This window comes from Podarcis erhardii (genome assembly GCF_964252035.2).
Source record: "Podarcis erhardii genome assembly, chromosome: 9".
Lineage (NCBI taxonomy): Eukaryota > Metazoa > Chordata > Lepidosauria > Squamata > Lacertidae > Podarcis > Podarcis erhardii.
The window spans coordinates 80,384,898-80,402,574 of record NC_138512.1 but is presented as its reverse complement, the minus strand read 5'-3'; the positions used below and the strand labels follow the sequence as shown (position 1 = coordinate 80,402,574).

The following is a 17,677-nucleotide window of genomic DNA, read 5'->3' as shown; positions in this document are numbered from 1 at the left end:
TTCATAATTATATATATATATATATATATATATATATATATATATATATATATATATATATCTGTCTCTCTTTCTGTGTTTTTATTGTTGTTGTTGTTATCTTTTATGCCTCTGTGTCATAAAAATGCACATTATTCCTTCCTGTAGCAATAAAGCCTTGCAGTAAAATCCCTGCCAAACAGGTTGAAATCCGAAGTCCATCTGCCCCTGTGGAAAGATGAATTCTTGATGGCCTGGAATAAAAAGAAAGTTTTCTGCCCAGCAGGCACCCCCTGCCAAATCTCCAGTGACTGCTTGTTTCCATTACTGCAATATTGTTCATTTATTAATGTTATTTATTAGATTTCTATACCGTCCTTCATCATAGGATACAAAATACAAGGTGGAAGCACAACTAAATACAGTCCACAGACCTCGGGTTACAGCCGCTTCAGGTTGCGCATTTTTGGGTTACGGACGCACCAAAACCCGGAAGCACCGGAACGGATTACTTCTGGGTTTTGGCGCAAAATCATTAAATCGTGCATTGCGCATGTGCAGAAGTGCTGAATCGCAACCTGCGCATGCGCAGATGCGGTGCTGTGGGTTGCGAATGCTGCGGGTTGTGAACGTGCCTCCCGCACCGATCATGTTCGCAACCCGAGCGTCCACTGTAGGTAAAGAGGATCTTGAGAGGAGATAGGATAGTCATCTTCAAATACTGAAGTGCTGTCACATGGAAGATGGAGCAAGCTTGCTTTCTCCTGCTCCGAAGGGTAAGATTTGAACCCATGGCTTCAAGTGTCAAGAAAGGAGATTTCGACTAAACATTAGGAAGAATTTTCTGAAGGTAAGGGCTGTTTGGCAATGGAAGGGTCTCCCACAAGTGCAGGTTTTTGAGCAGAGATTGGATGGCCGCCATCTGTCACAGATGCCTTAGTTGAGATTACTGCATTGCAAGGGGGTGGACTAGAGGACCCTTGGGGCTCCCTTCCAACTCTATGATTCTACTATCTCCTCTCGTCCTTTTTTGGATCCTCTACAATCTCAGGGTGGGTGGGCATCCAATACATTTGCACAAGACAGTGAGGGCAGCCTCACATGCCAGCCTAGTCCCTTGATGGCTCTCTGCTAACTGCAAGATTCAGGTAGGTAGCCGTGTTGGTCTGACACAGTCAAAACATATATAAAAAATATAAAAAATTGTCCAGTATCACCTTAGAGACCAACTAAGCTTGTTCTGGATATGAGCTTTTGTGTGCATCCGAAGAAGTGTGCATGCACACAAAAGCTTATCCAGTGGTACCTCTGGTTGCGAACAGGATCCCTTCCAGAGCCCCGTTCGCAACATGAGCAGAACACAAACCGCATCTGCGCAGGTCGCAATTCGCTACTTCTGCACATGCGTGTGACATCATTTTGAGCGCCTGCGCATGCACGAGCTGCGAAAGCCAGAAGTAACCCATTCCATTACTTCTGGGTCGCCGCAGGACACAACCTGAAAAGATTTAACTTGAAGCAAACGTAGCAAGAGGTATGACTGTACTAAGAACAAACTTAGGCTGCCTACTGCAAATGTTTAAGAACTCTCACGCCACGCCCCCCGCAGAAGGCATTCCGCCAGCCCTGGTGTGTCTTCAGAGCCCATCTATAGGGGCAATTGGCAGCAACAAGCAGCACCCCCAAGGAGGGCATCTTCCTCCACCCCACAGTCTCAGGCCATTAGCAGCCCTTAAGCAGCAGAGCTCTGGAGGAGCTAATGGAGGTGAGCCTGAAGAGGTGTTAATGGGGAAGAACAGGCGGGCAGAGACCTCCAGGGAACCTCAGAAGAGGCTGCTGGATCAGACCCATCTAGTCCCACATCCTGCCCCAAGGGGAGCCTGCCAACAGGATTCAAGCACAAGAGCTTGTTACTGGAAAAATCCGAGGGCTCCCTTGGACAAAACAAAGACACCAACCAGGATAACTTGGAGCAAAACAGCAGCCTGTAGGCTGGGCCTTTATTGAACTGTTGCAACAGGGTGTTCCCCTCCTTCCTCTCTCCTGCAAGTGAGGGGAACACCCTGTTGCAGCAGTTCAATAAAGGCCAAGCCTACAGGCTGCTGTTTTGCTCCAAGTTATCCTGGTTGGTGTCTTTGTTTCGTCCAAGGGAGCCCCCGGATTTTTCCGGTAACAAGCTCTCCCCCACGACTGGCGGTTTCCACAAAGTGGTCTTCAAATTAAATTATTTCGGGACATGATGAATGAAGAATTCCTCAAAAGATTCCATCAGTAGTGTCTCTGAAATTTTTTACACATCACTTGGGAAGACAGGTGAACTAATATCAGTGTCCTGGAAGAAGCAAAGATCACCAGTGTCAAAGCAATGATTCTTCAACATCAACTCTGCTGGACTGGTCATGTCGTGCGGATGCCTGATGATCGTCTTCCAAAGCAACTACTCTATTCCGAACTTAAAAATGGAAAGCGTAATGCTGGTGGTCAACAAAAGAGGTTCAAAGACTCTCTCAAGGCAAATCTTTAAAAATGTAGTATAAACACCGACAACTGGGAAACACCTGCCTGCGAGCGCTCCAGTTGGAGAACAGCCTTTGCCAAAGGTGTCCTGGGCTTTGAAGACACTCGAACTCAGGACGCAAGGGAGAAACGTGCTAAGAGGAAGGCAAGATTGGCAAACCCTCACCGTGATCAGTTCCCACCTAGAAACCAATGTCCCCACTGTAGAAGGATGTGTGGGTCCAGAATTGGCCTCCACTGTCACTTACGGACTCATTGTTAAAACCGTGTTTATGGAAGGCAATCTTACTCAGATATGAGGGATCGCCAAAGGAGAAGATATGAAGAATGGAAGAAAATGTTAAAATATACATTTCCTAAAAAAACAGAATACATTTCCAATTTGTATTAGGTATTTTGACAACAAACATCCCAAAGGTCAATAAAAGTGTTTTTCTTTCTGCTACTATGGCTACCAGGATTCTGATAGCAAAGTACTGGAAAAGGAATGTTCTACTGACAAAAGAAGAAAGGAACTGGAATTGACGAAATTAACAGAATCAATAAGAAACCACTCAGGAGATAAGATCAGAAAAGAATGGGATGCTTTTAAAACTTACAGGATGAAATACGGTTCCAATGATTATACTTGGTTGAGCATAGATTAAATTGCACAGAGATAACAGAGCTAAAAATGGACGCAGAGACTTTAAGATATGAGAAATTAGGATCCGCATAGAGGTAGAAGGAAGTCATTAAATAAATCAGGGAATAAAACCAGAGATTAGGTACAGATAAGAAAGTGAGAGGTGTGAGGGGAAAAAAGATAAGGTCAAGCTCTTACTGGAAATATGTGTTTAGAATATCATCAATGATGGTTTGTAATTCTTAAATAGCTGTATGTTTTTTGACAAGTTTTTCCCCCTTTGTATCTTTTTTCTTTCTTTTCGTTTCTTCTTATTTTTTTCTTTTTGTGTGGATTTTTTTTTATATAACAGTAATGTGTTTCATTATGTGCAACGCTTAATGTGCAAATAAAGTTTATTACAAAAAAAAAAGTGGTCTTCAAAAGCCTTGCTGCCTCAGACTGCAGAGGCGATACCTAGCCATTGTGGCGAGTAGCCATGAATCTTCCTCTCCTCCATGAATCTATCCAGTCCTCTTTGGGAGCCCTCCAGGTCACAGGCCATCGCTGCCTCATGTGGGAGGGAGTTCCACAGTTTCAGTCCTTTTATGGTATCCTGAATCTTTCAACGTGCACCGTCATGGCAGGTCCATAACTTATGGTAGAGGAGAGGGTCCTTGTTCTCGCATTTTGCTCACAGGTTTCCTATGACGAGCATCTGGTTGACCACTGTGAGAACAGGATCCTGGAAGGGACCCCTTTGGCCGGATCCGGCAGCCAGGCTTTTCTTAGGACTGGGAATGTTATTTGCCTGAATCTCTGAAGTGCTGCTGCCCGTCAGAGTGTCTGGGGAAACCCAGCTAGATAGGCGGGGTAGAAATAAATTGTTGTTGTTTAGTCGTTTAGTCATGTCCGACTCTTCGTGACCCCCTGGACCAGAGCACGCCTTGCACTCCTGTCTTCCACTGCCTCCCGCAGTTTGGTCAAACTCATGCTGGTAGCTTCGAGAACACTGTCCCACCATCTCGTCCTCTGCCGTCCCCTTCTCCTTGTGCCCTCCATCTTTCCCAACATCAGGGTCTTTTCCAGGGAGTCTTCTCTTCTCACGAAGTGGCCAAAGTCTTGGAGCCTCAGCTTCAGGATCTGTCCTTCCAGTGAGCACTCAGGGCTGATTTCCTTAAGAATGGAGAGGTTGGATCTTCTTGCAGTCCATGGGACTCTCCAGAGTCTCCTCCAGCACCAGAATTCAAAAGCATCCATTCTTCAGCGACCAGCCTTCTTTATGGTCCAGCTCTCACTTCCATATATCACTACTGGGAAAACCAGAACTTTTACTATACGGACATTTGTTGGCAAGGTGATGTCTCTGCTTTTTAAGATGCTGTCTAGGTTTGTCATTGCATTATTATTATTATTATTATTAGTGTAGGAACAATGACCTGGCTGGGTATAGGGCAGCCTCTTGTGTTCTTTGAGCCCCAGAAGATCCTGCAGAACCAGCCCAGACAGCCAATCCACATGCCTTCCAGACAGTGGCTAAGTTCAGGCATGTCCTCAATGGGATTCATTTGCTAATGACCCTCATTGCTGCCCATTAGATTCTGACCGCACAACACACCTTCCCCACCCAGGACAAGGGACAAAAGGATTAAGCCCCACTCACACCTTAATAGCTTAAGGATTCATTCATTTGCCCCCTTTTGGGTAATAATAGCCCAATAAGGAGGCTGCTGTGCCTAAGGAGAAGGTGTTTGTTCTTCCGAGGGGGCCTTGGGCAAGAAATGGGCACTGGCCCTTGATCTCTGCAAGGATTCCTCCTTTGGGCAGCCTCAGTGGGGCACCCAGAGGCTCCCTCGCCCTGTGGGGCAACTCAGTGACATGCAAAGGAACCAGCTCTCAGCTGCTTCCAGGTCATGCTCTTGGCAAGGCACAATTAAGTGTGCAAATTTGCCAGCCCATTCACACAGAGGAGAGAACTATCCAGGAAATTTCAGGCAAAGCACATCATAGTTTGAAGAAAAGCAGAAAATGAGATGTGTGAGTGAGTTTGTTTTTAAAAAGTTTTAAGAGTGACATATTATTTTTGCTAGGAAAAAGAGGGAACGTTCTGAAACCAAAACAAGGAAATTTATTTCTTTGCAGTATTTTTATACTGTCTTCAGTTATATTCCCAGAGCAGTTTACAAAACTGAAAGAAAGAAAATAAATACAGGAAAAAAAGTTTAAAGCCATAAAATCACCACAGCGGCATAAAACCATCACCAGAATTAAGAATTCCTTTCACACACAGATTCTTGCTACAAGCAGCCTGATGATGAGTTCTGGAAAACTCCAAACCTTTCCTCAGTAATAAAGCGCAACAGAGCCTTTTGGAGGATTTGAATTGTATCTAAAGAGGCTCAGGAACATATTAAAGGACACAGACACAGACGCATTTGGGTTTTTGGAGTCAGAGGGCTGTGATGTACACTGGATTTATTGTTGTTATGGTTTGTCTTTCCAGATTGCTTAATTTCATTATGTATTATTAAGCCGTCTACTGTAACATGCTCTGGGGTTGACTTTAATGAAGAGGCAGTTGTAAATATCAGGAAGGAAGGAAGGAAGGAAGGAAGGAAGGAAGGAAGGAGCAAATTTATCTGGGGTGCCAGCACCATGAAGGCCCTTCTCCCTGGCAGCCCCCACCTCCCCTCAGAGGACAGGAGGCCCTTCTCCCCTGGAGATCTTGAGGTTCAAGGCAATGAGGGGTCCAGCAGGTGGTCCTTCAGGTGACCTGGTCCTAAGCCACGAAGGGCTTTGAAGGTAATGGCCAAGATGCTGAACTCGTGCCCCACCAGAAGCAGTGCACTTGGCACCACATGGGGAGACATAGCCCTTGGAAGTGCTGAGAGCATCCCCGCTTAAGGCGCTTCTTGGAATAGGACGGAAGGCCAGGCGCTGGGAGGAGGGATGAGCCCCACTCTCAGGATGCGCACATCTGGAGATGTTGGCTGAGAACACAGTTGACTCTCAACTCTCAAGTTCAGCTTTATGCGCTTGGCCAAAACACTGTCTCAGCGACATCTGTGCTGGCCTGGGATTCAGGAGCATTGCTGCCCCTGTTCATGAGGGCAGAAAAGAGCCATCTCTCTCCTCCTCCAGGAATTTGCCCCGTCCTCTTTGAAAGCCATCCTGGTCGCCTCCTGTGGGAGGGAGTTCCACAGTTCAAATCTGTGCTGTGTTTGGATGTGCATTAGATAGCAGGATTTAAATAAACATTCACATTATTAGCATCAGAAAATGTTTGGAAGATAGTGAAATAAGATGGTGTATTTAATTTTATTTTTATGTTTTTAAGGTTTGATGTTATGTTTTAATAACTTTTTCTGCTGAGAGATAGCAAAGCGGGTGAAAATAGAAGCAAACCAGAAACGCAAGTTGGGGGAAGTCTTGGAGGGGAGGGAGGGATATATAGCAAATGTTGAGAATTTGAAATGTATGTAATGAACGAAAATGAAAAATGAATAAAATAAATATATAAAAAAAAGATGTGCATTTTTCTCATGCTTCTGAGCACCGGGGAGCAGTGGGGGCAATAGATTGAAGGCAAGACCCCAGTGTCGGGGTTGGGGGGAAGCTGCCAGAAGGCGAAATCCCTCCTCAGTTCCACCCCCCCTCCTGCCAGCACCAGGCCAGAGGCCAGATGTTTGGGGATCCCCAGAACAAGAGGCAAGAAGGGGTCCTCTGCCCACCTGGTGTGTGTCCTTTGCAAACAAGCCTGATGGACGCGGCTTCCGTCCAACCCCACACATCTGAAGGGTCCCTTGCCTGGCTCCTTTGATAGGTGTGGGGTCGGAGGGAGGAGCTGGGGGGCTCGCCCCCCACCTCGGGACAAACAAATCTGTGTTTGCCCTTCCCTTCCGCAGGGATGGGACGGGGAAAACCTCTTTGGAAGTGCAAGAGTCACGGGGTGCTGTTGCCCCAGACAAGTGTTTGAACATGTTTAACCACTTTGCTGGAGGGGGGGCTTTCCTTATTTGCAAAGGCGCCTTTGAAAAGGGGCTCTTAGCGGCACCGCTAGGGCAGGCAAGGCAATCCAGACCCCCCTGGATTTATCAGGGGTGGGGTGGGGAGGGCTGCTCCTTCAGGCCTCTTAATGACAAGGCTCTTTTACAAGTCCAGCCTTTCATCTCCCCTTTACAAGGACCTCTTTGCAAGGACCCCAAAGCTCCTATGGGGTGGGCACTCCCTCCCTCCGCCCCACAAGGCAAAGCGGTGGCGGCAAGAGAGGCTGGGATGGTCCTACGTTGGTGGGGGACCACCTTGAACTTTTATGGGCCCCTGGATGCAGGACACGAAACCCTCCTGGCAAAGGGCACCGCAGAGAGTTTATTAGGCAAATTTGTGGAGGACGGGGCTATGGATGGGTATTAGCCAGGGTGACTGAGGTCTGCCTTCGCAGTCCGAGGCAGCAAGTCTGCTGAACGCGACTTTCTGGGAACCGCAGGAGAGGACAGTTGCTCTGGGGCTCAAATCCTTTGGGGCATTTGGTTGCTGAGAGAACAGGACGGAGGACTCGATGGGCCATTGGGTCGGCCCAGCAAAGCATCCCTAATAATAATAATAATAATAATAATAATAATAATAATAATAATAATAATAATAATTTATATCCCACCCTCCCCAGCCAAAGCCAGGCTCAGAGCGGCTAAAAGAAATAAAAGCAACACAGCATTCTAAAATCAATTCATTCTAAAATCAATTCAAAATCAAATTCATGGCAACCATTGGGCTGGAGTTCTGTGAGGATCACCAAAGGAGGGGGTCAGACTGTGCCTTGGCCAAAGTCCTGGTGGAACAGCTCCGTCTTGCAGGCCCTGCGGAAAGATGTCAAGTCCCGCAAGGCCCTGGTCTCTTGGGACAAAGCGTTCCACCAGATCGGGGTCATGGCTGAATAAGCCCTGGCTCTGGTTAAGGCCAGCCTAACCTCCCTGTGGCCTGGGACCTCCAAGATGGTTTTGTTTGAGGACCGTAAGGTCCTCTGCGGGACATACCAGGAGAGGCGGTCCCGTAGGTACGAGGGCCCTAGGCTGTATAGGGCTTTAAAGGTTAAAAGCAGCATCTTGAACCTGATCCTGTCCTCCACCAGAGCCAGTGCAGCTGGTATAGCACCGGGTGAATGTGATCTCGCAGTGAGGACCCTGTAAGGAGCCTCGCCATGGCATTCTGCACCCGCTGGAGTTTCTGGGTCAGTCTCAAGGGCAGCCCCACATAGAGCGAGTTACAATAATCCAGTCTGGAAGTGACTGTCGCGTGGATCACAGTGGCCAGGTCAGGGCGAGAGAGGTATTCTTCAAGGTCAACTTTTGATATTGCTACTCAGTGTTATCCAGAAATGGCCTGACAGACACATGAAGCAGAAAATGGGGAATCCCCCAGCACACCCCCCCCCATCTTGGCACCTGGGACCCGCAGCGCAGGATCCCTTGCCATATGCGTAATCTCAACTGTGCACCATCATTTGTCGCCTTGGTGCCCCTAAAGATGTTGGGTGACTTATGCATTTGATGCCAGGTGGAAATTCGGCGGGTGAAGCTTCGTGCAGGGAAAAGCAAAGTGCACAGCGAACCCGGCATGGTGAGAGGAAACCACTGGGGTGTCTGTGTGTTGTGGATCTGGACCCATTACGAGTCAGATCTGTATCCTGCCTCTTGCCGAAGGCAGCATTTTGGCCAATTGGTGCAAATACGTTTTCTTAAGGGCCTGTGTGAACTTGACGGCACAGGAAAAGTTCAGGTTGAAACAGAAGGAGTCTGCTGAATCTCTAGTGGCAGGGAGTTCCACAGGGCTGGCTGGGCCAACGACACTGAAGATTTGGTTTCTTGTTGTGGTCAGATGATCCTCACCAACCTAGAACAATAAACGTACGAATGAACTAAAAACCACTTAGCCATCTTTGCCTTGTTCTCTGTTGCGGAGGCAGGGAGGAGTTGCCGCCCCTCGGTGCTGGGGGACCTGGGAAACTCCGGGGGGCTGACACCCAGCTCTACCTCTCTTTCAAATTGGAACCAGTGAAGGCAGTGAAGGTCCTGTGTGAATGTCTGGAGACCGTTGGAGGATGGATGGCGGCCAACAGATTGAGGTTGAATCCTGACAAGACAGAAGTACTGTTTTGGGGGGACAGGAGGTGGGCAGGTGTGGAGGACTCCCTAGTCCTGAATGGGGTAACTGTGCCCCTGAAGGACCAGGTGCGCAGCCTGGGAGTCATTCTGGACTCACAGCTGTCCAGGGCGGCTGTCTCCCAGCTCCATCTGGTACGCAGGCTGAGACCCTCCTTGCCCGTGGACTGTCTGGCCAGAGTGGTGCATGCTCTGGTTAACTCTCGCCTGGACTACTGCAATGCGCTCTACGTGGGGCTACCTTTGAAGGTGACCCGGAAACTGCAACTAATCCAGAATGCGGCAGCTAGACTGGTGACTGGGAGTGGCCGCCGAGACCACATAACACCGGTCTTGAAAGACCTACATTGGCTCCCAGTACGTTTCTGAGCACAATCGAAAGTGTTGGTACTGACCTTGAAAGCCCTAAACGGCCTCGGTCAAGGATACCTGAAGGAGGGTCTCCACCCCCATCGTTCTGCCCAGACACTGAGGTCCAGCTCCGAGGGCCTTCTGGCAGTTCCATCACTGTGAGAAGCAAAGTTACAGGGAGCCAGGCACAGGGCCTTCTTGGCAGTGGCGCCCACCCGCCCTGTGAAATGCCCTCTCTTCAGATGTGAAGGAAATAAGCAGCTATCTTATCTTTAAAAGACATCTGAAGGCAGCCCTGTTTGAGGAAGCTTTTAAATATTTAATGCTGTATTGTTTTTAACACTTGAATGGAAGCTGCCCAGAGTAGCTGGGGAAACTCAGCCAGATGGGAGGGGTATAAATTATTATCATTATCATCATCATCATCATCATCATCATCATCATCATCATCATGATGTATATCATCAAATATATAAAAGGATGTCACATAAAGGAGGGAGAAAGGTTGTTTTCTGCTGCTCCAGAGAAGCGGACACGGAGCAATGGTTCCACACTACAAGAAAGAAGATTCCACCTAAACATTAGGAAGAACTTCCTGACAGTAAGAGCTGTTTGACAGTGGAATTTGCTGCCAAGGAGTGTGGTGGAGTCTCCTTCTTTGGAGGTCTTTAAGCAGAGGCTTGACAACCATATGTCAGGAGTGCTCTGATGGCGTTTCCTGCTTGGCAGGGGGTTGGACTCCATGGCCCTTGTGGTCTCTTCCAACTCTAGGATTCTAGGATTCTAGGATCATTATTATCCCATGGTTCCCACCCTTGTGGAACTTTGTGAGACAATCACTGACATTCTCCTTTGGAAACCCAGCACCTCCCCTGAAACCTAGCCCCATCTTTGGCAGCAATCCCTCCTGGTCAGGAGCAAAAACAGCAGAAGGGACCTCCGGCCACCGAAACAAGACTTGGGCAGCGTCACAGCTCTCTCAGCCTTGGGGTTGGACTGGATGACCCTTGGAACCCCTTCCATGATTTGCCTTGCCGCTCTCCCTGCCACCTGCATTCTCTCCCTCCCTGCCCCCCTCATCCCTGGGACCTAGTGAAACCCAAGCCAAGGGGACACTGTGGGGCTCAGTGGGGCTGTCCTCCCCCCCCACCCAGCCTGGCCTTCCAGATGTTGGGGAGGCTGGTCCCTCAAGCCCCATATTCCCTCCCCTATAAAATGGAGACCACTGGAGCAGGAGCAGCAAAGGGAGCTTCTCCCCACTTCCTCTCCCCCCCCAAGCACACAGCCTCCCTCCCGTGGCTCTGGGGCTGAGGTGTGACTTTTCCCAGATCATTAGCAGAAGGCAGTACATTTTTCTAAGGCTGCAGAAAAGGAGCAGCCACCTGAATCCCACCAGGATGGTCTCCGTGGAGGTGCAGAGAGGGCTGCCCTTTCTGAGGACGGGGAGGAGGTTTGGGTTCGAGAACAGCCTGGCTCTGGGAGAGAGGGGGACCCGAGAGGGAGCCTCCCACCAGTGTTAAAAGTGCAGCTCTGGAACCTGCAAGCGGAAAGTGTCAACAGGGCAACAGTGCCTCTGGGCCTGTGCTGAGTGCTTGCCCCTCCCCTGGAGCTTTTGCCAACACACCCAGGACCACGGAGGGGGCAGGGAAAACCAGAGGTGCACATTGATACATCTATTTGGTGCATTTTCTACCCTGCCTTTCTTACATCTGAAGGTGGCGTAAATGGCCCTGACCAGAGCCAGATGGGTTTAGTTTTGATTGATTGATGGACTGCATCCCCCCCCCTCCTTAAGGCAGAGCAGAGGGGCTGCATCATATCTGCTAGAACCATCTGGCTGCTAGATGGGTTGAGCCCCAGCACCGCTTTCCGGAGGGAGCTGCCTGTGTCTCAGAAAGCCAGAGTCTCAAAGGAGAAGCCTCACCAATGGGCAACAAAAGATCTTCTGTGTGAGTTTCACCCAGGCAGTCCGCAGCGTGACTGCAGATTTGTGGGTGAAGGTGGGAGATGGCAGATCTATCGCACTAGACATTCATATTGACTTTTAATTTCTGCTTTTGTTTCCTCTTCTTTTTCTTTGGCAACCCCTTGTAGATGAGTAAAATGGTCTTCCATAAACACGGTTTTAACACTGAGTCCGTAAGTGACTGTGGAGGCCAGTTCTGGACCCACACGTCCTTCCACAGTGGGGACATTGGTTTCTGGGCAGGAGTTGATCACAGTGTGGATTTGCCAAGCGTGCCTTCCTCTTAGCACGTTTCTCCCTTTCAGCCTGAGTTCGAGCGTCTTCAAAGCCCAGGACACCTTTGGTAAAGGCTGTTCTCCAGGTGGAGCGCTCGCAGGCCACTGTTTCCCAGTTATCACTACTTTTACTGCATTTTTAAATATTTGCCTTCGGAGCGTCTTTAAACCTCTTTTGTTGTCCACCGGTATTCCGCTTTCCATTCTTAAGTTGGGAACAGGGTAGTTGCTTTGGAAAACAATAATTAAGCATCTAAACAACGAAGTTGATGTTGAAGAATCATCGCTTCAACAATGAAGATCTTTGCTTCTTCCAGTACACTGACATTACACCATTGAGTTGGATTTGTGGCGCTGCAGAGGGGTTATTTTGTACTTGTTGGTGCAGTACTTTGTTTTTTTGGATGTTGAGCGACAGGCCAAGCTTTCCGTAAGCTTCTGCGAAGATATTTAGGATGGTTTGGAGATCATCCTCTGAGCGTGCACACACTCAGCATACTGAAGCTCTATGACGGAAGTTACGGTAACCTTCCTCTTTGCTTTCCGCCTGCTCAGACTGACGAGCTTTCCATCTGTTCCATATATGATTTCTACTCCGGTGGGGAGTTTCCCTTCGACAAAGTGTAGGATAATGGCAATGAAAATAACGAATAGAGTTGGGGCACAACCCTGTTTAACACCTGATCCCACTGTGAATGGTTCACTTTGAGAGCCATTGTTATCTCTGATTGTTGCTGCCATATTATCCTGGAGAAGCTGAATGATGGTCACAAATTGGGCAGCCAATTTTCAGAAGGACAGTCCACAGGGCATTATGATTTACAGTGCCAAAAGCCTTAGTCAGGTCTATAAGCACCATATACAGGGGTTGGTTTTGCTCTCTGCATTTTTCCTGAAGCAGAGCAGTGAAAATCATGTCCACTGTCTAAAACCATTTTGGGAATCAGGAAGGGTCTCCTCGGATATTGTTAAGAGACAGTTTGCTAAGATCCTTGCAAGAATTTTGCTGGCGATTGGTATTCAGAAGCATGGCTGTGGAGGCAAAGCAGAGCCATCGATGGCAAACAAGCCTGCCAGTTCGGAAGCAGGCAGAGCTCAGGATTGAACAACTTCCTCAAATCAACTTGGAAGTTGCATTCAAATCAATTCAGGAGCTGGGCATGTTTAGCCTGGAAAAGAGGAGAGAGAGAGGAGATGTGCCAGTCCTCTTCAAATATCTGGAGGGCCGTCTCGTGGAGGACGGAGAAAGCTTGTTCCGCAAGGGGTTGGCAAGATGACCTTTGGGAATCCCTTCCAACTTGACAATTCTGTAATTCTATGTGCGAATGCCTGCCCGCCTGACTGCCTTGCTTCCTTGCAAAGCCAGAGTCCAGAGGCCCAAAGCGCCAGGGATCCAGAACGGTGCTGGCCTGTGGTTCCCCACACAAGGCCCAGGCGGTTCCTGCTTTCCTCCTGCTCCTCTCTGGGCCTGGCCTGCCCCTCCTGTCCCCAGCTGAGTTTTATTAAGACGTCCGAAGTGGCTTCTCTTCCCCCCCAGCTGAGCGCAGTCATTCTCCCGCCACCCCCAAAGCCTCGTTCCCAGAGTGCCATTGGTCCGGCTACAACACCTGAAGACATGTGCGCTGTTTGGGCTCTTTGAGGCCGGAGCTAATCCTGGCTCAGAGGGCAGCGGGAACAAAGGGACCGCTTCAGCCGGGATGCCAAAAGATCTCCTCCCTGTGCCGGGCTCCCTGCCGCTCGCGTAATCCAATTGCACTGCCTCCCCTCTCCCCTTTGATTAGGGCGGGGGGATTATTTCGCCAGGGCCTTGTTCTGCTCCGCTCGGACACTTCCTCTCGGTTTAATAGAGGGGATTAGCAGCTCCCTACAGGCTCCAGGGTGTAATCTCAAATCGTGCCAGTTCCACCAAGGGGTGCAACATGCCATGGGGCTCAGACAGCCCCCCAGGGCTGGGCAGCGGCAGCAGGAAATGCCCAAGACCTCAAGCATCTTGGGGGCATCTAGTTCAGGACTGCCCGTCTGACTGGCAGAAATGGGTCTCTGGGATTTCAGACAGGCTTCTCTGCCACCAGGAGACCCCAGCGGGGATTGAACCAGTGACCTTCGCCTTGCAAGGAAGATGCTCTGAGCTGTGCCTTGAGAGCAGCCTTCGCCAACTTTTCGCCCTGCAGATGTTGTTGGACTGCAGTTGCCATCAGCCCCATCCAGGGAGGGGGCCAGGTTGATGACGGCCATTTCAGAGCATCAGCAAAGGCTGCTCAAAGGACACACCGGTCTAGGACAACGTGATGTGCGCACGCTCAGAGGACGACCTCCAAACCATCCTAAATATCTGCGAAGAAGCTTACAAAAAACTTGGCCTATCGCTCAACATCCAAAAAACCAACAAGCACAAAACAAGTCCTCTGCAGCACCACAAAGCCATCTGAATGGTGTAGCTTTGGAAAGTGTCAATCACTTCTCCTACCTAGGCAGTTGTCTTTCCACAAGGGCCAACATTGATGCTGAAATCCAGCATCGTCTGAGTTCTGCGAGTGCAGCTTTCTCCTGATTGAAGCGCAGAGTGTTTGAGGACCGGGACATTCGGACATTCACAGGGAAACCAAAATGCTTGTTTACAAAGCTATTGTACTACCAACCTTACTGTATGCTTGTGAAACATGGACCACATATAAACGCCATTTCCAACTCCTCGAAAGATTCCATCAATGGTGTCTCTGATATTTTTTACACATCACTTGGGAAGACAGGTGAACTAATATCAGTGTACTGGAAGAAGCAAAGATCACCAGTGTCAAAGCAATGATTCTTCAACATCAACTTCGTTGGACTGGTCATGTTGTGCGGATGCCTGATGATCGTCTTCCAAAGCAACTACTCTATTCCGAACTTAAAAATGGAAAGCGTAATGCTGGTGGTCAACAAAAGAGGTTTAAAGACTGTCTCAAGGCAAATCTAAAAAAAATGTAATATAAACACTGACAACTGGGAAACACTGGCCTGCGAGTGCTGCAGTTGGAGAACAGCCTTGACCAAAGGTGTCCTGGGCTTTGAAGACACTCAAACTCAGGATTCAAGGGAGAAACGTGCTAAGAGGAAGGCATGCCTGGCAAATCCACACTGTGATCAACTCCCACCCAGAAACCAATGTCCCCACTGTGGAAGGAAGTGTGGATCCAGAATTGGCCTCCACAGTCACTTACGGACTCATTGTTAAAACCGTGTTCATGGAAGACAATCTTACTCGGCTACAAGGAACTGCCAAAGAAAAAGAAGGTGTGGAGTTTGGTTCACCTTCCAAACACAGGGAACAACTATGGAAAAGCTTCCTTTCAGTTATGTGAGCAGGGAGTTAAATTCCTTTTTTTCAAAAAAGGTAAAGGACCCCTCACAGTTAAGTCCAGTTGCAAACGACTCTGGGGTTGCGGCACTCATCTTGCTTTACTGGCCGAGGGAGCCAACGTTTATCCACAGACAGTTTTTCTGGGTCATGTGGCCAGCATGACTAAGCCACTTCTGGCAAAACCAGAGCAGCACATGGAAACACCGTTTACCTTCCCACCGGAGTGGTACCTATTTATCTACTTGCACTTTGATGTGCTTTCGAACTGCTAGGTTCCTTAGAGCCCCTTAAATCTGAGAGGTGCAGGGACTGGTGACTCGGGCAGAGCATTGCAGACCCCACCTTTCCGTCTCTTGAAATCTAGACCTTTCTCTTGCATTCTTTGGCGTTGAGTTGGAAGAAAGGGCGGAAGCTGGAACTGTCACGGGGGCCTCTTCACAACCAGAAACAAGGCGAGTGCTGCACCCCACAGTCCAGGGGCCCATTACCTTACCTTACCTTGAAACCACTGTTACCTTCTTCGAGGAGGTTGTTCCCACGACAGAGCAGCACAATTGGTTCTACGATTCTGTGCGCCCACACCCAGAGACACCGTCAAGCTCTGCCTCTGCCAAGGACTTGCAGCAAGAGCCTTGGGCAGGTCGGGTCACCGTCTGTGTAATGGAAATAAGGGCCATCTGCACCGACGATTTGAAGCGCAGCTCGCCACAGAGGCCCCCATAAAATGCTTTGGGAGATCCAGGCGCTGTGCGCATGAGCAGCAGAGGCGACCTGCGACTTCTGGGGCGGAGGGGGGTCCTGACCATGAGGGGGTCTTTCTGCTGGGTCAGGCGGGAGCCTCATGGCTTGCTGCTTAGAGAACCCCCCTCCATCTCTCGGGGAGGGGCTTTTAAAGGTCCCTTTGGCTGCTATAAAACAATGTTGGGAATGGAGCAATTCCCCACATGGGTTTTTTATAGCGTGCAGCTTTCCTTTCGCTGTGGGGGAATGAAAGCAAAGACGTGGGGAGAGAGTTCTTGTTCCTGCCATGTGTGATCGCCTCTCCCCTCCTCAAAACAGACATCTTTTTTATTATTATTATTATTATTATTATTATTATTATTATTATTATTCCGCCCTTCATTTGTTGATCTCACGGTGGTTCACAACATAAAAATACAGTATAAAAAAAACACCAAATGCGTGATAAAAACAAGAACAAACCCCAAACAACACCCCCTCCCATCTAAAGGGCTAGGGGCCCAGAAACGCAGTCTCTGCCAAGCCTGAACAAGGGCAACAAGCAGTCTAACTTTCTACCTCCTCTGTCAGAAGGCGCTATATCTGCTTCCGGCGAACTAGCAGCAGCTGCAGCAGGAGGAAGATGAGCATGGGCCGTGGGCTTCGGACAGCCAGGAAGCTGCGCAGTCATCGCCGAGACCACAAATGGCATGACAAACAATACCAGAAGGCACACCTGGGTACTGCTTTGAAAGCCTCCCATGCCAAAGGAATTGTCTTGGGAAAAGTTGGTGTTGAAGCTAAGCAGCCAAATTCTGCCATTAGGAAGTGTGTTCAGCAAATCAAGAACGGAAAGAAAACAACAGCCTTCGTTCCTAATGATGGTTGTCTGAACTTCATTGAGGAGAAGGATGAAGTCCTGGTTGCTGGGTTTGGTCGGAAAGGGCATGGTGACATGCCAGGAGTTCGTTTCAAGGTCATCAAAGTAGCAAATGTTTCTCTGTTAGGCATTGTACAAAGGCAAGAAATAGAGACCAAGATCATAATATCTGTGATGCTACATCCAGCTATAATAAAACTTCTCATTTGATAATAATAATAATAATAAAAAGAAGGCGCTATATCCCCAAATACCAGTTTGTGTAATGCAGAGTGGCAATGTAGCACAGCTGGAGCCACAACTGGATCCACCACAGAAAAGGATATAAGGCGGACCACAAGCTGAACATGAGTCCACAGGGTGACGCAGCAGCAAAAAAGGCCAACGCTCTTCTAGGCTGCACCAACTGAAGTCTAGTGCCCAGAGGAAGCGAAGCCAGAGTCCCATGCTCTTCTCGGTCAGACCACATCTGGAGTGATGTGTCCATTTCTGGGCACCCCAGGTGAAGGATATGGACAAGCTGGAAGGTGTGCAGAAGAGAGTGGCTTAGATGATCAAGGGTCTGGAGACCAAGCCTGATGAGGAACAGTTGAAGGAGTTGGGTACGTTTGGCTTGGGAAAAAGGAGACTGAGAGGAGATAGAAAAAAAGAGCTATCTCTATGCGGCCTAGGACCCACGTACCTATGGGACTGCCTCTCCTGGTATGTCCCACAGAGGACCTTAAGGTCCACAAATGACAACATTTTGGAGGTCCCAGGTCGCAAGGTGGTTAGGCTGGTCTCAACCAGAGCCAGGGTTTTTTCAGCCGTGGCCCCGATCTGGTGGAACGCTCTGTCCCAAGAGACTAGGGCCCTGTGGGACTTGACATCTTTCCGCAGGGCCT

At 49.0% G+C, this 17,677-nt stretch overlaps 1 pseudogene across 1 annotated transcript; it reads left to right on the top strand.

Annotated features, from left to right (window-relative positions):
* The first annotated feature begins 16,497 nt into the window (after positions 1-16,497).
* LOC309350549 (small ribosomal subunit protein uS12 pseudogene) lies at positions 16,498-16,974 on the top strand (annotated as a pseudogene). Its single transcript has one exon. The product of its transcript is annotated as a small ribosomal subunit protein uS12 pseudogene (transcript).
* The last annotated feature ends 703 nt before the right edge of the window (positions 16,975-17,677 follow it).